Source organism: Amblyomma americanum, chromosome 3 (assembly GCF_052857255.1).
Source record: "Amblyomma americanum isolate KBUSLIRL-KWMA chromosome 3, ASM5285725v1, whole genome shotgun sequence".
Classification (NCBI taxonomy): Eukaryota; Metazoa; Arthropoda; class Arachnida; order Ixodida; family Ixodidae; genus Amblyomma; species Amblyomma americanum.
The window spans coordinates 211988305-212009733 of NC_135499.1; the positions used below are offsets into that span (position 1 = coordinate 211988305).

The window sequence follows — 21429 nt, forward strand, 5'->3', positions numbered from 1 at the left end:
CGGGTTCGATCCCGGCCGCCGGGGTCCAATTTCGATGGAGGCGAAATTCTAGAGGCCCGTGCACTGTGCGATGTCAGTGCACGTTAAAGAACCCCAGGTGGTCGAAATTTTCGGAGCCCTTCACTACGGCGTCCCTCATAGCCTGAGTCGCTTTGCGACGTTGTATCCGCATAAGCCATAAAACCGAAGGCACTCATACTGATCTCGCTCAGAGGATGTGTGCTACACATCATTGCTCTTTCAAGACGTACTCGCGGGGAAGGGAAGCAAAGACTGAGAAGCCCAGTTCACGCTGAGTGTTCGCAACACACTTCGGCGTTGTTGAACTCGCCTTGTCCAAGGGTCGGTCCAAGGGACTCCTTCCGCTCCATCGCCGTGCACTCTTTGTGAGTGTAAGAAGCAACTAGGTTCCAGCAATATGTGTCGAAGTGCTTGATAGTTGCGTGGACAAAAAGTGCAGCCACTCTCGCCTGCCTACGGGGCAACAAAAGATGACAGCGGCGGCTGTATACCTGTAACCGATGATAGCGATAGCGGTCACTCCTTGACTTCCCGAAGGAACCACACTTGCATTCTTTCCCTGGAAAGGCGTATCGCAGGAACGTCTTCACGAGCGCAAAATGACATTGGGAGCCTTACAGAGGCTTGCTAAGGCAGAGACAGGAAGGCTTAGTTCGAGCAATTAATTAATCCTGGTTGCTCTAGGGCCAAGGAGTAAGGTATGAGGACCGAGTGGAAAAATTTCAACTACAAGAACAACGCCGGATATCGCTTTCCGGCTCGTTTGTACGGTGCTTCACATTAGATAGGAATTCTTTTTTTCGCCTTGAGAAGTTAGCTGTCGTTTGGTCGCAATTAAAAGGGACTGCTTGGCTTGGCTGAACTAACTCAGACGGTGACGGACACGAAGACCGCAGACGAGCGAAAATGTTAATCGGATAGGCGTGTACCTTGATTTCCCTCGTAGCATAAGAAGCCAAGGCTGACCTGTGTGTCCGAGAGGAAAGGATTGGCGGGGAACCAGGGACTCGTACACGGCACCTCTAATTGGGCGAAAGGGCAGTGAATCGCGTTAAATGGAGAACACGAAAGAGAGAGAATAAAGTAAAACGAGGCGACATTGATTACAATTCGCAGTGGCAGTCTAAATGATTTGCACACCGTAAAATAGAGAGCCGAAGAAACGGTAACGCGAAGTATGAGGATTGGTCTGGTTTAATGACGTTTATCGTCATTAAACCAGACCGTCAGGGACGATCGTCAGGGACGATAGTCTCGATCACCTGGGGTTCTCTAACGCGCACTGCACAGTACACGGGTCTGTAGCGCATTTCGCCTCCATCGAAATGCGACCGCCGCGGTCGGGATGGAACGCGCGTCTTTGGGCTCAGCAGCCGAGCACCATAACAACTGAGCCACCGCGGCGGCTTTGAAATAAGAGGACAAAATAAAACGGTTAGTGGGAGGTGCAGTTATCGGGAAAAAATGTAGATCAGAAAATAACGGAATGCGATGCACACAGGTAGGTTGGTGAGGTCGGCCCGGGAAACGTGCCTCTGGCTTGAACCGATGGTATAGTGGAAGAGTGGAAGGCCGCATGAAACAGCGCCATGGATGGTGGGAGTTTTGCTACGCACTAGAGGCAAAGTAAGATCTCTGAAAGCTTAACGCAAGTCAACCGGCCTGAAAGCCGCGCGAGTGTAATCTGAAATCTATGCTGACAGAGAAAGGGAAAAGGAAAACAGGAAGAAGTCACTGAGGAAGCGTCCACTAGTGAGAGCGTAGTGAAAATAAAAACACCTTAGTGAAAGCTAACATGGGATGCAAGAAGGGGGAGAGGCTTGGGAAAGTTGAGGGCTTCGGGATAGAAACGAAGCCTAAGAACAGGGCCAGAAAACGTCCTCAATTACAGGTCTCCTTCTTCACTGTTGTCGTGATTGTGTCACGACGTTAGCGGAGACTGGGCTGCGTGCAGTGACCTAGAGTTTTTGATTACGCAATCCTGTTCTCACTCGCCAATGCGGCACCATGCCTTCCCTTTAGAGGGTGCTAAACGCAGCTACCATGCCAATCCAAGTAAGGGGTTGTGCGACAGTGTGCAACGACATGGCCTAATAAAGCGGCGGGTGTTTAAAAAATAGAAAACATGATGGAAAAAGAACGGGAGAAGAAAAGAGAAAAAGAAAAGAACGAGAAAAGAAAATACCGAAAAGAAAATAAATAAAAAGTAGACAGAAAGGAGACAAAAAATGAAAATAAAATCAAGGAGAAAGAAAAGAAAGGCGAATGAATGAACGAGGTAAAAAAGAAGTAAGGAAATAATGGAAATGATAAGAAAGCAGGTCCATGGGCGTTATAGGGCTCTTAGTAATCAGTTATTGCCACCGTAAAGTTTTCGATAGTACACTCTTCCCGCGGCACCTCATGTTTCGTGCTTCTGTTTGCACATACTCCTGAGACGATGCAGCAAAACTAGTGGGCGTTCAGCCTCTCTGGCGTTAATTTTTTAGCTTGAAACGACATTATGACATGTCAGTCATTAAGATAGATAGCGGCATTGGTGATAATAGCGTTGCCAGTGTGACAGAAAGCTCTAGCCTTGCAGAGCCAATTCTAGCATTTCCGCTCCCTGGATCGACCACGTGATTGCGCCAGTGAGACTACACAACTTCCAGTAATATTTGCTTGCTAGGCACATTATTCTTCCTGCAAACCTGACTCAGCTGTCATCCCTTAGTCCACGAAATAGGCTCCCTCTGTTTAGCTTCTCGTATTTTGTTGTGGAACGACTGTATACTTCTTAACATCTGAAATACTGGTGCCAGCTTTTTGGTAGAACCAGTTTTCTTAACCAGACCCGCATGTACTTCGGTGGTCATGGAGCGTAATCATCACACATCATATTATTATGGGGATCGATGCAGCGTGCACAGACTCCACCGCCACCGACAAGAGCATGATTTCCCCGAGCGATGCCCATACAGCTACCACTGAAAAACAGCTAGAAAATGCGGTCACGTCCAAGAATTAGGGCTCTCTCGTCCTAATGTAAGTTCTGCAGCCCGTGGAAAGTACGCAGTTGGGAATTACTGAATGAGTGAAAAGAAATTACACATTCGATTGAACATGCGCACTCACACACTCTCTTTCACGCACATACGTGCGCGCATGAGCACATGTGCGCACGAAATGAATTACACCGAGCATCTATTCACAAAGGCGGCTGTTTACTGAGAGCGATCAATAAGTCACTAGGCGTGTTGTTCGTGTTAACGCGTAGCAGTTGTATTTTCCAACAGGTAACAAAGGGCACTGAATTGTTCACAACCTTGCAGGGTATAAAGGTGTGGCGGAAAACGCGCGCCACTTTACCTCTCCGGCCGAACCCATACACGGTGAGGTGACGACTGAGGCGGCACCGTTCGCGTAGGCGGCCCACATTGCGTGCGACCTCGTGGCAGTCCCAGCGTGAAGACTCTTTGTGCGGGTGTCCCGAATGACACAAAAGCCAAGCGTATCACAATGACAGCCGATTCATGCCTCGACAACCTTGGCCTCAGCGTTTTTTCCCCCTCCAGTGTGAGCAACGAGGGCGAGGGGGAGACTTCTTTCATGTTTCCCTCTTTCTTGTTTATGCCGATTCTCTGTGTTTCCATGCCGCAATGAGAACCTGTTTTCCTCTGAATTAAGTGACTTCGAGGAAGCCACGCAAAACAACGGGCAATGTGTAACCTGAAAGAGCCGCCTCGTGTTTCGCTGGGGAAATTTTTATGAAATAAATATCCAGCCCTATTTTTGTTGCCAGTGTTTTTTAGGACGCAAATACGACAGCCTCCACATTCATGACTGCCGGGGAAAGGCGCTTCGTGAGAGTAACTTTAGGAGTTGATGTTGTTGGTCACGGCAACCTGTCCCTGCATAATCTTCTTATTCATGTCTATATTTTCTTTAGGCCAAAACTGTTCTCGCAGGTCTTCTCAAAACTAATTGCCGCCACCAAAGCTGTACCTAAATGATGATGTCGACAATGATTTCATCAGAACAAGTATGGCAAAAAAGACAATAATTTTTCAAGCAAGCTCTCCTCCGTAAACACCAACTTTTACCACAGCACCACTCCGAAATGAGAAAGCATAAACAGGCATACACTTTTAAAAGGCTAAAAATTCCCCTTCAGATTTACGGCACGCGTATGTGGCGCATTGCGCTATGCTTTCTCTGAGACTAATAGCGAACATTACGTGTAGCGCGAAACATCTCCAGGTAAAAAAATAAATAAATAATAATGAATGAAAAACAGTAAGTAATCGGTAATTAGGAGGATTGAGTCTGTTTCTTTCTCTCTGCCGAAATTATCATTAATTAAGAACTGGGTGTTTTTTCCTTTTGCCTGGATTGTTCACTGTCTTTCCTAAGGATAATTTTTTTTCTTTGCCAGTAGTTACGATGTTGGAAACGAGTTCCGTTCACTTTTTTCTTTCTCGAAGCAAATTATTCTCTAAAATAAAGTTAGCCCAAGAAGGAGCACTTGAATACAAATCTTGTCAGGGTATCAAATGTGAAAGTAGCGAACCCTTCAAGAGAACAAAGTTTCGAATTCAAAACAAATAAAAAGTGACCACGTGCGAAACGCATATGCAGGCGGGCATCTTCTGATCACGTAGTCCGCGTATATTGACGGAAGCGATAGAAGCGCCTCTGAACCTTCGCAGAAGCCTGAACATGGCACTTTTTTGTGACTTTGTGCACGGTGCGATTTCGATTTTACGGTGACTTGCTCCGGTTGCAAACAGTAGATACTTTTAGCGTAGCAGAGACGTACTATCGTATACGCATACCGTTTTAGCGAACACCTGCGCACGCGCAGTGCACGCGAGAAATCAAACCACTGGTTGTAAAGTACCACCTCTTGTACAGGAACACTTCCCAGTCAACAAACCTCCCGATACGGGCACCAGTGCTGAACAGTCTGGAGCGAGGAAAGCCAGTAATATTTAAAAAGCTTCGCTCCTTCAATGAAGAATATCAATCAATCAATCAATCAATCAATCAATCAATCAATCAATCAATCAATCAATCAATCAATCAATCAATCAATCAATCAATCAATCAATCAATCAATCAATCAATCAATCAATCAATCAATCAATCAATCAATTTTATGAGCAAAAGGTGGCAGGAGAAGAAAGATATAGAACAGAGATATACACACATATACTTTTTGAAGCCGCCTCGGTGGCTCAGTGGTTATGGCGCTCGGCTACTGACCCGAAAGACGCGGGCTCGATCCCGGCCGCGGCGGTCGAATTTCGATGGAGGCGAAATTCTAAAGGCCCGTGTACTGTGCGATGTCAGCGCACGTTAAAGAACCCCAGGTGGTCGAAATTTCCGGAGCCCTTCACTACGGCGTCCATCATAGCCTGAGTTGCTTTGGGACGTTGAACCCCCATAAACTATAAACATACTTTTTGATGCAGTGGCGGCCGTCGACTCTACCGTTGCCAAACACATTGAAGGACGATTTGATTTACCAGCAGTTCCACTATTATCCCACATCCCAAGAAACTCAATAAAAAAATGAAAAAGCAGGAGAATTCGCCTTCAGATTCTGTACAGGTTGGATTCCCGTTTCCTTAATTGAATATCCTGCAGGCATAATACAAACGAGCTCAATTTTCACTGTCTATCCTGAGGTTTTGTAAGTTTAGCGTATAAAGACACTTAAGGAACACACACACACACACAAACACGAAAATTTCTTTACAGCAAGATATGGAAGGGTACGAGCTCTCATTGGTGCCGAATAAATTTAGAGGCTCCAATACTTGAAATTGGGTTTTCGTTAAGCTCTCGAATTCCAGATGAATGTGACAATTTTGGAGCGTAGCAAAGAAAAATAAGGCACGAGCAGTGTGTACGTTCGAGAGCGCTCGAACAGTGCCCGGCGGTAAAGGAAACTTCGGATTCCTCGAAATTGAAGCTGAAGCGCTGTGCCTTCGGAAGCACGCAATTTGCTTGGGCGGAAAGGCTAGGCGAGTCTTTTAAATTTGCCCTAATGCCTTCTGGGCAGTTTGTCTTGGATCAAGCAGGCGGTTTCTGTCTCGCTCTTTACGTGTGCTTTTATATAGTTATTGCTGGATAACCGTGGCTCATGGTCACTGAAGCCCAGGCATGTGTCTGCTTTCATTTCTTTCTAGCAGTGCGGGCTTGAATGAGATCGCTCTTGGCGAGCTTACACGGTGTTCCATTTCGGATACAAACCTCGCGCTCCAGTTTTTCTTTTACGGTCCCGAGGTTCCACTACCTCATCTTAATTATCATTCCGTTATCTTATTTCGTAAGAGCACGGCTCAAGCTTCTCATCTTCGGGCGCCGCTTAACGTAATCTCATAAGTCTCGGTCGTCTCGTAGGGTCTGGAGCTTCACCCTTTGCTGCGCCGCTCCATTCTGCGTTCACTATTGTCCCGCTGCTTAACAATCTACGCGTACGAGTCTAATGAGGCCACACTTGTTTGGAAGAACGAACGGTAAGTCTCCTGCAGCGATAATGAACACGGGCTCCCGAGTATCGGCTACATCGTCGACTCGATTTCCCCTTTCCTTGCGATGTTCATTTGTGCGAGCACAAATACGAGAATAATTCTTTTCTTAAGCAATCCCAGTGCTGCCTAATCTCTCAGCCACTTCTTTTGCCCTACGCTTCAACCCCTTCGTTTCGATGATCGCTTTACGGTTATCTGTTAACCTTTTCTTGTTTGCGCGAAACGGCGTAGTCGTTAGGCCTATTCTTAAAGAAGGCATTTTCCCAGACGAAACGAGGCGGTGCCTGCCAAGCGACAAGTGTGGAAGAGATTCGGTCACGGTGGGCAATCCCGCCCACTTATTTCCCGGTGCCACGCTGGTCAGTCAGTAGCGGAGAGCGGGGAGGAGAGAGCGTTGTGCAGCCGTTCCTCTCTGCCGCCACTTTGCTCCGGGCCAACGGCCGCAGACACGCGAGAGAGAGCGTAGCTGACGTTGGCAGTGAAGGGCGTCCCAACGAAGCCACACCAAGAGGGTCGAAGGGCTTACGAGAAATTCCAGCCTCCCTTACGAGGAATTCTGGCCGCCCGGGGAATTTCGACACAGTGCTACGCTGCGCCTGGTGTCGTTCGTAGCTCTGCTTAGCGCTCGAGGCGCCGCCCGCATAAGCGGCGGCTCTGTGTTTGTACCGCTTGCGCGGCAGCCGCTAGGGGTCGTGATTGCGCATTCCTGCGGCGCTCCGAACACGTGCGTGCGAGCCTTTAACCGTCGCCTAGAGGTGACAGACTCACTGGCTGTCCAACACGTGGTCGCAAGTCTACCCAACTAGGCGTTTTATTTATTTATTTATTTATTTATTTATTTATTTATTTATTTATTTATTTATTTATTTATTTATTTATTTCAACATACTGCAGGCCCTTTTCGGGCCCTTGCAGGAGTGTTTAACAAGGCATCAATGTGATCAAACACAAAAATACAGAGATCTTCTGTGATCTAAACACAAAAATAATAGAGAAAATTAAACTGAAAAGAATTTTTTCAATATAGTTAACAAATAATTTCACGGACGTACACTTCACCGCATCTTCAGGCAGTTTATTCCAATAGGATATAGCATCTGGAAACAGGGACATTTGTACAGGTTTCGTCCCTGCTCGTGCCTGCTTTAGCGCTCAGAAGCTTGCGGCATTAGGTAGCAATTGTACTGTACATGCGCGATGCGGACCTACATTGAAGTCACCGAAAAAAAAAAAAGAGGCATGATTTCTCGTTTTACCGCTTGTCATCTCATTAGGAGTAAGAAATCCGTGCTTCAACATTTATTAAAGAGGCGTGCATATAGAGGCGAACGCACGGACGACGCAACCTCGGGATGCTTACGCCGGCTCGCTTCAAGAAGCCTGCAATTTCCACATCGGCGCTTGATTGCAGAGCCGTTAGAACGAAAGGCTTTTGATGGCGGTTTGGGCTGTGCAGTAATGATGTGCGCGTGCCGAGTCTGGCATAACGCATCGCGGGGCGCGTGCCCTCATAACGAGGCCTTTTGATCTCAACCTAGGGCTGAAACGTTCTCGAGGCAGCTTTCATTCGGCCTCCCGTTAGTGCAAAATGGGCGTTACTTTATCTCTATATGTAAGAGCATGAGGTAGGCATGAGACAAAGAAACGGCCACAGTGCATTAGGCAAGCTCTCCGAATGAGGAACTAATATTACGGTAGACAGATGCTTAACGGTATTTTCCGATGTTTGCTGCATGAGTTCATAAAAAGGGACGTTCATATTACTAAACTGAAGGATTCGATTGCATTGCATTACTTGCCTCCTGCGAAGTTAATATTATAGTCCATGTGTATTAGGCCACGTGTCTTAGCTTTCACATTTGCAGTTCTTGTCACGGGCGTCATGACTTGCGCTGTCGTTTCATTATCAGCTGAACTGCGCACACTGTATAGGACAGAGGAGTCTTCTATAGATCTACAATAAAACTTCTCCTGGGCTACCTGCAGCCACCTCCTCCCAGCAAACTTCATAATCTACTCTGCCGACCTGACACGTTATCGCCACTGATCTGGTTTATTTGGTTTATGTGTCCTATATGAAAAAGGAAAATGTTAGAGGCAACGTTATGAGAGAAGAGACGAAGAAGACGAACACGAAGGAGTTGTGTGGGCAAGGCGTTTGTTTGCAGCTGTCGTAGTAATAAACGTTGCTTTTGGTTCAGGTGATTGTGCGAGGGTAGGTAATATCATGGATTCTCACGCAAAAAAAAAGAAAGAAAGAAAGAAGTGCGGATTAAGACTCTTACGTGAGTGGAGTACTCAGTTTTTGGGTTATTGATCCTTGGTATAGCTGGGTTTTTCTGGCATGCCCATACGATATGGTAAAAGTTAATCACTCCACCGCAGAATGCGCAATGTGGATCGTACGAATTTGGAAACGTATATTTGATGTGGTTTATATAAGTATTCGATTGCAATTTTCTTAGAATGACCCCTTGCTCCTTATTTAGATTTCGTGCTGTTCGGCGTATACTTTTTTCGTCAATATCAAGTGTTGGAGTAAATCCCTATGGCCTAATAGCTATTCTGAATAGTTATGTTCCTGCGAATGTTGAGGGTCCTGGGGTAACAGCGCGGGCAGCAGCGAGTGCGTCTTCGTTTACAACATCCGCAGAGTGTCCTGGAGTCCATATGACTATGGATATAAAATCTCTATCTTCTTTAGTTCTGATTATTCTGTTCTGAGGAGATAAAAAAGAAAAAAACACGTAACCTGGTTGCTAACGCAGCTGTTAGCGTGTTACGTCTCCTAACAGCCTTAACCCCTCCTCCTCCTCCTCCTCCTCCTCCTCCTCCTCCTCCTCCTCCTCCTCCTCCTCCTCCTCCTCCTCCTCCTCCTCCTCCTCCTCCTCCTCCTCCTCCTCCTCCTCCTCCTCCTCCCCCACGCCCTTCGCATCACAGCTTTCGTTTCTTGGGCCCCTCCTCCTCTCCATACTTAAAGACGCTAGCTACTGCCCTCAGTCACCGCTGATGAAGGAGCCTAATCGGCTTCGAGACGTTGGGTTGAAGTTAAAGTTTTTGGTTGGAGATGTGCAGTTTATTATAAGTCTTCAAACTCAACCAGGCAGGCAAATCTGTCAAAATGTTTAGTTTTCAATCTACTTCTCCTTTCCGTCAAATTCGCGCAGTTCTCGAACATAACGATACACTTGTGCATTGCTTCGTTGCAGTGGCTGTCGGCCTTTAAGCGGTATTCTTATGCTCAACAAGGCCTTCACTTTCCTCGTATTTCTCGAAACGCACCCCCACTCAGTTTTCCGGATGCCATTTCTTGCTAGCACTAATTACCCCTCGATAGAAAGAAAGAAGGAATGATAGGAGGGATATATATATATATATATATATATATATATATATATATATATATATATATATATATAGAGAGAGAGAGAGAGAGAGAGAGAGAGAGAGAGTAAACTTTACCGCCACGCAGCAAGCATGCGTCGAGCAAGTTTTGAGCCCGAGTCACCAAGGCCAGCTGTTCCTCCAGCTGATCAGAGGGGAGCTGTTCCCGCCATACCATGCGACAAGGGTAAGAATATGGGGAGGGGGAAATGGGACAGGAGAAAAGGGAATGTTCTATGGATGAGCGCAGGGTTATGGGCAATAGGGACATGCAAGAGAGGAACGGAGGCGATAGAGGAAATAACAGGCAGGTATCAAACTGGTAGTAGGGAAAAACCCAGCCAGCAAGCATACAATCATGTCACACAAGATGCAGAGGCGCTTTATTAACATTTAACGATATAGTACGAAAATAAACGTTGTATTAGCTAGGCTAAGCGGGAACACAGCACATGAAGACCGAAGAGACGTCGTATGTTGTCTGCTCAAAACCCTGAGCCGTAAATGCAGCGGTAGCGTAAGTTCGCCCTTGTCTACCGCGGTTGACACACTCGTCATGAACGTAACTTTCTCAGATTCTTGTGAGATAGTCAAATGTCTAGGGGAATCCCCCAAGGCGGAGTAAATTTGTTACAAGGGAGTAATTACTCATTGCCATCCACCCGAACGCAGCCATACGGCTACAAAAGAAAGCTATACAGCTTCCTCAGAAACTTCGTAAAGAAAAATTCGTCCTGGTCCTGGGTTCGAACCCGGGACCACCGCTTCACCGGAGCAGTCGCTCTACCAACTGAGCTAACCGGGGCGACAAGCTTATGGTAGGGCGAGAGCTAATTGATCAATAACTCGAAGTGGGAACAGAGTTGGTCAAATGTTCAGGGGAATCCCCCAAGGTGGAGTAAATTTTGTGACTCGACGGCCCCGCACCAGCGCCAGGCCAATATGTTGGCGGCGGCAACTCGCACCGTCATGTGTGCCACTGGCTAACGCAGACGAGAAACCACCGCCAACATATCGGCCTGCCGCTGGTGCGGGGCCGCCGAGTCGAGGCTGCAGGTGATTTCGTTTGCTCAAACCACGCTTGAGAGCAGCACGATCGTGGCGAGCAAATGCGTTAGTCACGTGGTTTATTTTGTATTTCGCGGGCTTTCTTTGGAGTTGGGGGGGAAAAAAAGACACAAGTGAGTCTTTCCTTACCGTAAATGATGGAATGGGGGTTTCTGAAGGTGTTCGACAACTCTTCAAATGCAATTTGTTGTATATTCAATATTTATTAATTTAGGTAATTAAACTTAATTAAGCTATTAATTAGTTGTGAAATAAAAAATTGCCTATGGTGCGCAAAATGGCTGTCACCAATATACAGCTGGTTTCACTCACCTGTCACTAATAATGTATTTTTTATCCCTTTAGCCCTCAAGTTAGCTGAGACACCCGGTTGATCAGACCAATGAGCGCTTTTTGTGTTATGATTCTCTTCTGGTACCCACAATTATTCTTTCTGAACGACATTACTCAAGAAGGGCCTAGACGAATACTAAGGCCTAGAGAGATACGGTGTAGTACGAACCAGTTGCAAGCACTGACATTCTCTGCCCACGCAAGGGCGCAGCAAAGATATCAACCACCCACAGAATGCGAACGCACAAAGAGCATTTTGTTATTTTGTTTCTCCATATACAGGTTACGGAAACGTCTGAATGTCGCGCACGTAGGCACCGCTCACTTCCCTTTACAGCGAATCGCCGACTGACGAAAACGCTCTGAAAAAGTGTTGTCTAGAAGGAAAGTGTAATAGGATCAAGAGAGCAATGACTTTTGGATATTCTGTCGTTGTGTTTTTCAGTTAGTTTGCTTTATTTTTCGGCCTGCGGTGAAAACTTAAAATCCATACAGACACAGGGCACCACTACTCAGACGGTCAGAAGGTGACTGACCGCAGTGCGGGACTTGCAGGGGTTACCACGTGGGTCATTAATTATGGAGGAATCTTCAACGTGCCCGAAATATCATCCTGTTTGCGGTTAGCGAAACGAAACAGAGTTTAAATGAGAAAAGTGAAGCGAACTTAGTCCTTAAGGGGCATCGCGTGTTCAGTACAACAGTCACGATCACGTTAAGATTTCCACAACGACGCAATTTCTGCATGAGATCTGCATAATACGTATTTGATTTGTTATCCGTTTGAAAGGTCACGATTTGAGAGAAAGAAACAGAAAAAAATTGGAGAGGACACTTAAGCTCCACCTAAAGGGTATGACGAGTAGATAGCCTTATGGGTTAATTCCCATACATGAAGAAGGTCATTCTCTAGCCTTCATTCATAGCTCCCCGGAAGTTCTCATACACCCTTTCTGGCGCATTAGTGCAGCGGTTAAGCGATGATCCACTGCCCTGCGATGGAAGGTGCTCCCAGCGGTGGGCCTTTTGTGCACCAGGTTGCCCTTCTCGAGCGACCAGTCATTAATTTAACTGCCACTTGCCACGATGGGAAATTTGCTCACTACCCGGTGGCCAGGTTGTGGTGACGTTGCAAGGTCACGTGACCTAGGTGTACCACCTGCCTCCTAGGTTGCTTTCTCTACACCACGTGCTACAGCCATGCCCGTGATTCTTCGCTCACAACACCGACGCCGACAACGCCGACACCGGATTTTCTGGTGAACGGGGCCTTTAACGCTGCCGCGTTAAAAAAGGAATGCTGCTGGAGACATCTGCAAATCAGGCGCTCCTGTGCTTCTGTTTACAGCGAGAGATTTTTATGGAACGCCCTCCGCAAATGACTTGCTCCCTTGGAAACGAGTCAGTGGAGACGTTTTAACTTTACTGATGCATCATAATTATTGAGGCAGTACATAGACCGCAGGGTGCTGAGTGATTGACGCTACCTAAAAAAAAGAGGTCACTTTGACATGGTGAGCTGTCTTCGGAAGGAGAACTTCTGACAGTGAGATTTTCAGGAATTTTATTTTGCGCGCAGCATTGTTGGGGTTAGTACGTAATGCAGTGCACAGTAAGCGTGAGGTTGGCGATTCGCTTGCCGCTTAAGACGGCGCTATTTCACGTTCAGGAAATTTCTCACAATTCATTCAGATTAATTTCATTCTACGCGGAAGCGCGCCTGTAAAACAAAAATCACACTGACGCTCATATGTGTGTGTATATTCATGAACGTCAATGTAGCCAAGCGCTGTATTAAAACGATAGGGACCGGAAGGGTTCCGCGGAGTACGCCTTGGCACGAAGCTGACATTTGGTCAGACCCTATTCGCGGAGTCGAACCCTTAGCCCTGATACGTACAATCCTACGAGCTGCTTTCGTTCGGTTTCCTTAATTACCCGCCTTCGATTTTAATCCCGGATTTCAGCGTCTGTCCTGCCTTGATAACCGCCCACCGCATCCTTGAAACTCCAGGTCTCAGCTCCCCAGCATTGCGTATGCATTCAAGAGCCTCGGCATTGAGCGAACACAGCGAGCGGTTTTTTTTTTTTTTTGCATTTAGCACGACAGGTAAGCGAGACACAAAGGGCGGTAATAATCAAGCAAGCTAGAAAAGTTGCCAGTCATTGCCGATTTGGTTTTGTTTTAAAGTAATAAATATGCGCCCTTTTGTCTTTTCTCGGGCTCATACATTTTATCAGCCATGTGTTACTTTAAGTATAAATATAGATTTCTAATAGTGTGTACATGACGCAAGCCAGAACAATGTGGTCGCACTTTATCCGCGCACTGTCTTCTCGCAGCAGTTAACCGCGTCCTGTGCATGCTCTCAGTCTCAACTTTCGTAAGCAGGGAATATAACGCATGTAATGAACGTAAGGACGCTATGATACAAGTTCTCTTTGTCTGATTCCATGCGGTTTTGCCATCCGCCTCGCTGTCTATTTCTATCTGCAGTGAGGGCATTAAGAAATCGAAGTGAGAGAAGAACCAGAATTAAATGGAATTGAAATCAAATTATTATGCCACTCGCCCCTTCATCTCCGTGGATAATAAATCACCATATCAGCGTACTCGCATGTCGCAGTTAAGCCTGCCATTGCAGAAGCAGTCACGCCCAAAACTCTCCGCTCTTGAAATGTGTCCATGTGTAGTGCGCTCAGCGATGTTTATTAACAGCACCTCATATTTACATAACCCCTTCTAGTCCACCCAAATCATGTTTTTAGAAATGTAAGCAAAGTGCCTGATGAGAACTGCGTGGTCACGGTCCTGCAAGTGTTCCACTACAGCGCGGAAACTGGAGAGGATTTAAAGAGGATAGTAATACTAGTAATAGTAGTGCTAGTACTATAGTAGAAAGCATGATGTTTTCAGTAATGTTAGATTGTAGTTTGAAATTAGTAATTAATTAGTGATGAAGATTAGAAATTGGCATATTGAAGTACATAGAATGGGTAGTAATAGATGTAGATGCGTATATGTAGTAGTTTTAATCGGATGAATGCCCAAACATTTAAGAATGCAAATGAGAATAACAGAATGGAAGTAAAATAAAAATAGTGAAAGTGATGAGAATATAATAGAATACAATAAAAATTAGAATAGTACAAATAAGAACAAAAGAAGCAATTACGAACAGAAATGGAAAAAGAATAGACTAGAAAGTGGAATATATTGGCGATTGGAAGACACTTGCTATCGCATTCCCTCCGCATGAATCCGACACATAGTCCCAAAATTTTTTATCACTTTTTATTTTGCTCGAAATTTCTCTCGTCAAGCACAACACTCAGCAAACGCTGAGTGGCAACAGGAATTATTGCTTCTATTATGAGGGTTATCAATATTGCTTTTTTTTTTCTTCAGCCATTTTGTTCGGCCTGGAGCTTTCGCTTTATATCAGAAAGCTTGTCGCTGGTACTCAGAAATAAGCTTGGATTTCGGAGATTATGCTGCAGAAAATTTGGGGTCGTCATTGTGGGTTTTCATCTCGCTCGGTAGCCGAGGAGACTATGCCGCCGGTATTGGAGGAAAAAATGCTATTTGTACATGCACAGTAAAATAAATGGTACAATGGCATTGCACCTTTGCTATTCTGAGCAATATTTCTTTGAGCAGCCAAATTAAAGAAGTTATTGGTCACATCACACTATCGTGTAGCCTGCAGTGGCAACAGCAGTACCACTTTATGTTTGCGATCTAAAATCTCATTTGATCCTTACTCACACATGAACTCCTGTATTGAAGGAGTACAATCTAAGGCAGAACAAGTTCAACATGTAGACGTATGGAGTCCTCATTACGTGCTCGTTACCTCCAGTGGCCTTCTTGGGGTCGCTGATTGCGGAGTTCCTGCAGCTGCACCCCCACGCCATGAAGTAAAAAGCATCTGAAAGAATAAAGTCCCTCACTTGTGGACACTCGCCAATCTGCTCGCTGTGCCTTACCGTTTGTCGCTTCATTGGGGGCTTTCATGTGAGAGAGCTGCCCTTTAGAGGTGGCGTCGCTGCCTGAGAGAAAGAAAAAAAAGTGACTTTGGCACCAGGTGTACCACTCATGTTTACACTATTGTTTCGGAATACTGGCATGTGTGTGGCAAACTGCGATTCTGAGCTGTGAATGTTATCTTGTAGAAAGGATTATTTTATCTTAGCTTGTCAGCGTGTTCACTGTTTTCACCCCTTATTAGTTGATTATGGTAGTAATGTTTTAGAGTGTGGACTTTAAAACACTGCACAGATTTAGTCATCATAAACATGTTGTCATCATAAGCGGGCTACGTCGTGGGCGGCCACAGCAGTGCAGTCAACACCAAGGGACGTGATATTGTACCAGGATGTAAAAACATACTATTCTAGAGAATCCACATTTTCTCTTTCAACATTCGCTTGCTCCATTTCTCGGGTTGGTTGGTGTCTATATATATGTGCACGCACGCGCGCGCGCACACACACACACACACACACACACACACACACACACACACACACACACACACACACACACACACACACACACACACACACACACACACACACACACACACACCACGCACGCACGCACGCACGCACGCACGCACGCACGCACGCACGCACGCACGCACGCACGCACGCACGCACGCACGCACGCACGCACACACACACACACACACACACACACACACACACACACACACACACACACACACACACACACACACACACACACACACACACACACACACACACACACACACACACACACACACACACACACACACACACACACACACACACACACACACACACACACACACACACACACACACACACACACACACACACACACACACACACACACACACACACACACACACACACACACACACACACACACACATTTATATGGGTGAAAGGAATAAGAGTGAGAGCGCAGACATTTACTGCCGTTTCTGAAGGGCAACTTCCCTCCCAAAGTTTCCGCTGCAAATTTTCAGCAACATCTCACATGGTACGGCGTACATTTTTGCACCTAACTTCATGTATGCACCACTCCCAGAATATTCCGGGAGCGCGTACAAAGTGAAAATCAAGACGAAGGAACCTGCTTAACAGCTGCCTAGTAAAAGACCCTCAGTACAATATTTTGAGCGTTTGAATCCGCCCGCACTTTTTATGCGAGCGCGTCGCGCGCATGGTACCACATCGCGCCAGTGGTTCGGCCCCACTCACACTGAACAACGCGTGCGCTCAGCCCATTTTGCACCGGTAATCACGATATTCTCGGAAAACTCAGGTGTAAACATTGCGCCACAACCGACATAAATGAGGCAAGTAGAACGCTTAGACTCGCAGTTCTTTAAGTTCGGCTTCCTCGTGGACAACTCAGCTGGCGATGTTCCAAGGGATGGAGCATGCGTTTCCCTTACCTTCCCAGGAATTTTAGTGGATAATTTTCTATAGCCGTAGAAGATTTTTTTAGCACGCCGTAACATTTAGTTCCCGACAGTACATGATTACAGTACATGATTACTTTTGCTAGGATGCCATATCACGACAACTAAATCATACGCCTCACATTTGACAACGGAGAACATCGATCCAGGGCACCTCTTCGTTTCGCAGTGCTTATAGAACGTTTGATATTTTGAGCGTATAACAAAATACAGATTTACCTGGACTTACACGTCGTAATTTAAACCATGTGATCGCTGACTTGTGAAAACGCATTTCTCTCTCAGTCTTGCTTCGTCGCTGTTAAACGTCTGCTTTACAGAACACACAAGATCAACGAGCTTTTCCTCTTTAATAAAGTTCGCTTTCCTGAAATAGCCCTCAAGGTGGCCGATCTCTTTTAAAGCCGCGCTGCAGGCGGTACATTGCGACGCGCCACAGATGAAGTGCGAGAGCTCTGCACGTGCACGGAAGCGAGCGGGAATGCGGTGGCGGAAAGGGAAAGCACGGAGTGTGCATCCCCAGTTTCTACTTTTCTGCCAGAGATGGCGCTCCCTGTCAGGAGCAGCAGCGCCGCTTGGTGGTGCTTTTGGGGCCTTATGCACACCGCCCTTGCTCAGCATCATTAGGAATACGAAGGCTCGAACATGACTTCCTCCCCCAAGCGCCTACATCACTACGCTCTGAGGTGGTATCCATGGAAACGTCTAATGGGAAGGATACAGCCTGGGTGATCCAGCCAGCCCGTGAGGGTGTTCCCATTTGGGCCCAAGATATTAAACTTATTTTTTGGAAATATGGCGAAGTGCCTGAAGCTTGCTTCACCTCCATCACAGGTTGGCCCGGTACTGCACTGCCTCCGGGATCGGCCTGGGACATTATAGCGCGCGTCTTTTCTTTCCCTATTTGCTCTCCTATCCTATCTTTGAACTCTCCTACTTTCAGAGCGTGGCAGCGAGTGCGGCTCAGCTTGAGCCAGTGGGCAGGCCTGTGCACTTTCCTTTTCATTCTTCCTGACAACAACAGCAGCAGTGTTAGCCTACACACAATCAGCCCTGAATGGCGCTGCATGCAGGCCATCCCATATGCATGCCTCTTCTCGCTTCTGCAGGTGGTCAAGATCTGAGACCGACAGCTCGCGCTTTAGCCCCTTATAGATGTCTTTTAAGAAAAAAAAACAAAAGCAAGAGCTAGTCCGTCCTTTCAAGTTCCATTTTGGCGAGTTGATTTGACTGTTACCTTTTGTTAGGGATACTGATAAGTAACCATGCGTCTTCGTTTTCTCCGAATCCCTTGGAGATTGTTTTCCGAGCTGCTGCTGTTTCAGGAAAAACGGGCGCTTTTCCTTGTTTTTATTTTTCCGAAAAAGTTAGAAAGCGCGCGCGGCGCATCTCGCAGACGCATAAGGCTGAGTGATTATTACTGCGTTGGGTTCAAAGACGCGCGACAAAAAGAACTCGCCAAAACGTGAACAAAGCTCGCATCACCACGGCGGCATCCTCTGCTATAATAAGAGCAATAATTCTTTTATTTCCCTTTTCATTATAGTTTAGCACCCGTCAGTGCCGACCTCATATCTCGCTTCTCGCTTTCACACATTCCTGGAAGAGCCGGAAGAAAGGGAAACGTACGCAATGAGGATTCGGGATAGCGATGTACTATTTCGGGTGAGTTATACGAGCGGCGAGACATTAATTCTCATTTTACCGCAAGATGGCGCGCCATTGTCGTTGTTCCGGGAAGTAAAGCCACTATTGTGTCTCCTACGCGCCTACATATTGCTCATGCCGCATGAAGGAGGATAGCGATAAAAGCTTAAGCCTGTAAGCGGGAGCGGAAGTGCCTTGCACGATAGTTGTGGCTTTTGTCTGTCGCTCAGCGGCACGATTCAAATATATGAAGGCAAAAGGAGACGCCAAGTACATGATATATGTGGTGGTCGAAGCAATAATGACGTCTTTATCTCCGCCACAAAAGGCTCAACAATTACAACCGTACTGAAGCCACGAAGAAGTTTAGAAGAAGCGCGCAGGAGTTGGCTGCTCTGTCACTTTACTATGAATTGAGAGCTTAACGAAATATAAAGAAATAGAAAGGGAGAACATTCGGAACGAGAAAGCTATAAGAAAAAAAGTAATGCTTTTATATACTGCAGCTAGTTAAGCGTGAAGTACATCCCTAACAATTATTTAAGCCTTGATAGCATCTGCCGACAGAATTACGCAATCCTAATCCCACTTGTAGCTTACAACAACTTCAGCCTCTTACGGCTATCTAGGCAATAAAAGAAGAAAAGAATCGGGGAATTCAGTTCTAAGGTATTCTGCGAATGTAATTGATTAACTTCTCTGCTAGCAATAAATGTTTAATCCAGCCCCTCATTTGACGCACCAAATAATTTCTGAAACGTTCAACCTATTTAGTACGCGCGTGAGGGAAACAAAGCCTTCTCCTGCATTGAGACAATGACTTCGCACGTACGCGGCACTGAATTACTGGTAACACACATATTTCCAGACGTTTTCAGTAAAACATGCCGCAGTGATACTCAGCTTGTTTCAATAAATAGATACTCGAACAATTGTTTTTTCATTGCGGATACCGTACATAACATAAGTCGAGAAACTCATAATAACGCAATTAGCTTTGTTTTTATGCGCTGCAAAACAGAAATTGTAAATTGCTGGGCGCTGATTACGATTAACCACAAAATTTCGATTTCTTAACATACAAAAAAAAAGCCAAGGGTTCCTCCCCCCAAGGAAAGCATTTGCACAGGATGTTTTTATCTGTTTAGAGAAGGAACGTAACTAAGTGATTATTTACAGGAGATAATTTTTCAGGAACCAGACTAAAGAATAACATGCCACCAGTAAAAAATGAATCCAGGAGAAGCGCATTCGCGCCTAGTTCTTTGCTAAACGAGCTACTGCGGCGGGTTTTTCTAGTTTTGCTTTAGAAAGTAGAGTTTTATCTCGGCGTTTACGTACTATCTGCCAAATCATGTCTCGTCTAAATTTTTGTTCAATAGCGTTCCTAATTTCAAAAACACCTCTGTCCTTTGTCTGGTATCAGTGTCTGCTCACTGCATAGCAACCGTTTCCGTTCTGGCAGCCTTGACATTGTAGGTAGCATAATAAGCTTTCCGCCCAGCTGCAGGCCTCTCTCTACCTTCAACCATTTTTTCGCGTAGCACTTCGGACGTTATAGATCGTACCACGTTCGCCGCTGCGGCTGGGTTTTTCGCTGGTGAACACTATCAAGTTTTAGCTGCAGTTAACTCAAGGTAAATACCTTCGAAAACAGAAAGGGAGACAGCCGGCGCCGTATATCTCAGTTTTTAGTGCAATTCGCGTGATTTATAGAGGCAGCTGGTTTGGTTACCTCCCGTGGCATGCCATTTCTCTTCTACGTCTTATAATAATAATAACAGCTTTATTTCCATCAAAACGATGGAGGGGCCGTGGGTAAAAGCTGCTGAACAGCTTGACTAGATATTAAATTTAAATGAGTACTGATTATATTCGTTCTCTTAACCGAGATTTAAAAAAAAAAGATGCCATGTGTTTTCTTCAGCTTCATAAAAAAAATTGTTGGTCGCTTTCGAATACGGCTGGAACTCCCAGTTCCCTCATTCTTGTTTCCTGAAACGTGACTTAGGCAACCTGTTTATTAATAAATCCCAACAGGGAATTATTTTTTCCTGAATGTTGTCATATACATATAATAAAAATGAATATTATTTTGATAATTGAGAAAAAATGTCCAGACACCTAATTCAACCCGATGTCTTATTTATTTAGAGGATAATTGTAGTTACACAGGTTGAAGAGTGCGGGCACAGTGGATGTCAGCAGAAATATGGTTTATAAGAAATCGAAAACAGGCAAGCTTAGTTTTTTTATGATTGGGATATTTTAATGTGAAATATCAGTTAACGTAGCTCCGGGTGATTAAAACGTTCTAATATACTATATCAGTCATCAACGGAAAACTAGAGCAAGAACTCTTCCCTGGAGTATATCAAGCACGTTGAACTTCGGTGCGTGCCCTCTGACTCCAGGCTCAAAGAAAGTTTAGCAAAAGCACACATCTATGTAGGCTAAGGAAGGGGTCATTCACCTGTTACAAAGGGAGAAAGGACGATAGCTCGTAGCGGCCAACCAAGATTCTGAAATATGCCCGGAAGCAACAAAAAGAACTACTTACTTCTCCTATCAAGGTGAATGGAAGAAAGGCGGTAGCTAAACAACGTCTCGTTTTATCTGCGGCCGAAAAGGCGGGGGTGTTCTGGGGCACAACGAGGCTTCAAAAGATGCACAACAATGGGTGGTTTTCTTTGTGGTTAGGGTGCAGTGCTCAATAGCGTTGTATGTCGTCAGGCTGGTCTAAAAATACCCCGTGAAAAGCATCACTGTTGTATAGAACGGTGCTTGAAACATTGCTCCATGCTTGACCGGGTCGCCGCGATGTCGAGATAGACGCAACGGACAGCCCGATTCTTCGGCACTGAAACCTGCATCATCCATCAAGGAGTAGATTCTATAGTGAATGACGACGAGAGGAATGCGAGAGAACAGCAATGCCTCTTTATTTCTAGAAGGGAAAATGGATGACGCCCCAGAAC

General features: G+C 45.8%; 1 pseudogene; it reads left to right on the forward strand.

Moving 5' to 3' along the window:
- The first annotated feature begins 17575 nt into the window (after positions 1–17575).
- Positions 17576–17674, forward strand: LOC144126402 (U2 spliceosomal RNA; annotated as a pseudogene).
- Positions 17675–21429: the final 3755 nt, after the last annotated feature.